This window comes from Schistocerca serialis, unplaced genomic scaffold (assembly GCF_023864345.2).
Source record: "Schistocerca serialis cubense isolate TAMUIC-IGC-003099 unplaced genomic scaffold, iqSchSeri2.2 HiC_scaffold_1242, whole genome shotgun sequence".
NCBI lineage: Eukaryota > Metazoa > Arthropoda > Insecta > Orthoptera > Acrididae > Schistocerca > Schistocerca serialis.
Window position 1 is genome coordinate 565,001 of NW_026047450.1, and position 2,500 is coordinate 567,500.

Consider the following 2,500-nt stretch of genomic DNA (forward strand, 5'->3'; position numbering starts at 1 on the left):
CGGAGCAATCCGCGGCGGGGTCGTGTCCGGTTGCCTTTCCACTCGCCGCGGGGTGGGGCCGTTCCGGTGTGCGGTGGGCCGCACTTCTCCCCTAGTAGGACGTCGCGACCCGCTGGGTGCCGGCCTACGGCCCGGGTGCGCAGCCTGTCCTTCCGCGGGCCTCGGTTCGCGTCTGTTGGGCAGAGCCCCGGTGTCCTGGCTGGCTGCCCGGCGGTATATCTGGAGGAGTCGATTCGCCCCTTTGGGCGCTCGGGCTCCCGGCAAGCGCGCGCGGTTCTTCCCGGATGACGGACCTACCTGGCCCGGCCCCGGACCCGCGCCGCTGTTGGCTCGGGATGCTCTCGGGCGGAATAATCGCTCCCGTCAGCGGCGCTTCAGCTTTGGACAATTTCACGACCCGTCTTGAAACACGGACCAAGGAGTCTAACATGTGCGCGAGTCATTGGGCTGTACGAAACCTAAAGGCGTAATGAAAGTGAAGGTCTCGCCTTGCGCGGGCCGAGGGAGGATGGGGCTTCCCCGCCCTTCACGGGGCGGCGGCCTCCGCACTCCCGGGGCGTCTCGTCCTCATTGCGAGGTGAGGCGCACCTAGAGCGTACACGTTGGGACCCGAAAGATGGTGAACTATGCCTGGCCAGGACGAAGTCAGGGGAAACCCTGATGGAGGTCCGTAGCGATTCTGACGTGCAAATCGATCGTCGGAGCTGGGTATAGGGGCGAAAGACTAATCGAACCATCTAGTAGCTGGTTCCCTCCGAAGTTTCCCTCAGGATAGCTGGTGCTCGTACGAGTCTCATCCGGTAAAGCGAATGATTAGAGGCCTTGGGGCCGAAACGACCTCAACCTATTCTCAAACTTTAAATGGGTGAGATCTCCGGCTTGCTTGATATGCTGAAGCCGCGAGCAAACGACTCGGATCGGAGTGCCAAGTGGGCCACTTTTGGTAAGCAGAACTGGCGCTGTGGGATGAACCAAACGCCGAGTTAAGGCGCCCGAATCGACGCTCATGGGAAACCATGAAAGGCGTTGGTTGCTTAAGACAGCAGGACGGTGGCCATGGAAGTCGGAATCCGCTAAGGAGTGTGTAACAACTCACCTGCCGAAGCAACTAGCCCTGAAAATGGATGGCGCTGAAGCGTCGTGCCTATACTCGGCCGTCAGTCTGGCAGTCATGGCCGGTCCTTGCGGCCGGCCGCGAAGCCCTGACGAGTAGGAGGGTCGCGGCGGTGGGCGCAGAAGGGTCTGGGCGTGAGCCTGCCTGGAGCCGCCGTCGGTGCAGATCTTGGTGGTAGTAGCAAATACTCCAGCGAGGCCCTGGAGGGCTGACGCGGAGAAGGGTTTCGTGTGAACAGCCGTTGCACACGAGTCAGTCGATCCTAAGCCCTAGGAGAAATCCGATGTTGATGGGGGCCGTCATAGCATGATGCACTTTGTGCTGGCCCCCGTTGGGCGAAAGGGAATCCGGTTCCTATTCCGGAACCCGGCAGCGGAACCGATACAAGTCGGGCCCCTCTTTTAGAGATGCTCGTCGGGGTAACCCAAAAGGACCCGGAGACGCCGTCGGGAGATCGGGGAAGAGTTTTCTTTTCTGCATGAGCGTTCGAGTTCCCTGGAATCCTCTAGCAGGGAGATAGGGTTTGGAACGCGAAGAGCACCGCAGTTGCGGCGGTGTCCCGATCTTCCCCTCGGACCTTGAAAATCCGGGAGAGGGCCACGTGGAGGTGTCGCGCCGGTTCGTACCCATATCCGCAGCAGGTCTCCAAGGTGAAGAGCCTCTAGTCGATAGAATAATGTAGGTAAGGGAAGTCGGCAAATTGGATCCGTAACTTCGGGATAAGGATTGGCTCTGAGGATCGGGGCGTGTCGGGCTTGGTCGGGAAGTGGGTCAGCGCTAACGTGCCGGGCCTGGGCGAGGTGAGTGCCGTAGGGGTGCCGGTAAGTGCGGGCGTTTAGCGCGGGCGTGGTCTGCTCTCGCCGTTGGTCGGCCTCGTGCTGGCCGGCGGTGCAGGATGCGCGCGCCTGCGCGGCGTTCGCGCCCCGGTGCTTCAACCTGCGTGCAGGATCCGAGCTCGGTCCCGTGCCTTGGCCTCCCACGGATCTTCCTTGCTGCGAGGCCGCGTCCGCCTTAGCGTGCTCCTCCGGGGGCGCGCGGGTGCGCGGATTCTCTTCGGCCGCCATTCAACGATCAACTCAGAACTGGCACGGACTGGGGGAATCCGACTGTCTAATTAAAACAAAGCATTGCGATGGCCCTAGCAGGTGTTGACGCAATGTGATTTCTGCCCAGTGCTCTGAATGTCAACGTGAAGAAATTCAAGCAAGCGCGGGTAAACGGCGGGAGTAACTATGACTCCCAAAGCCCACCTGATGCGTAATATATGGACCCTCTCGATTCACCCCTCAGCATCCTTGAGATGTCGGGTGGATGATGGTTCAATTAGCCTCTCGGTGGGAAATCCTAGCTCTGGCCTTCAAGTGGCGGGAGTCGTGAGGGTGCTGT

General features: G+C 60.8%; 1 pseudogene; it reads left to right on the forward strand.

Annotated features, from left to right (window-relative positions):
* Nucleotides 1–2,500, forward strand: part of LOC126436658 (large subunit ribosomal RNA) — a 6,915-nt pseudogene that overhangs the window by 524 nt on the left and 3,891 nt on the right.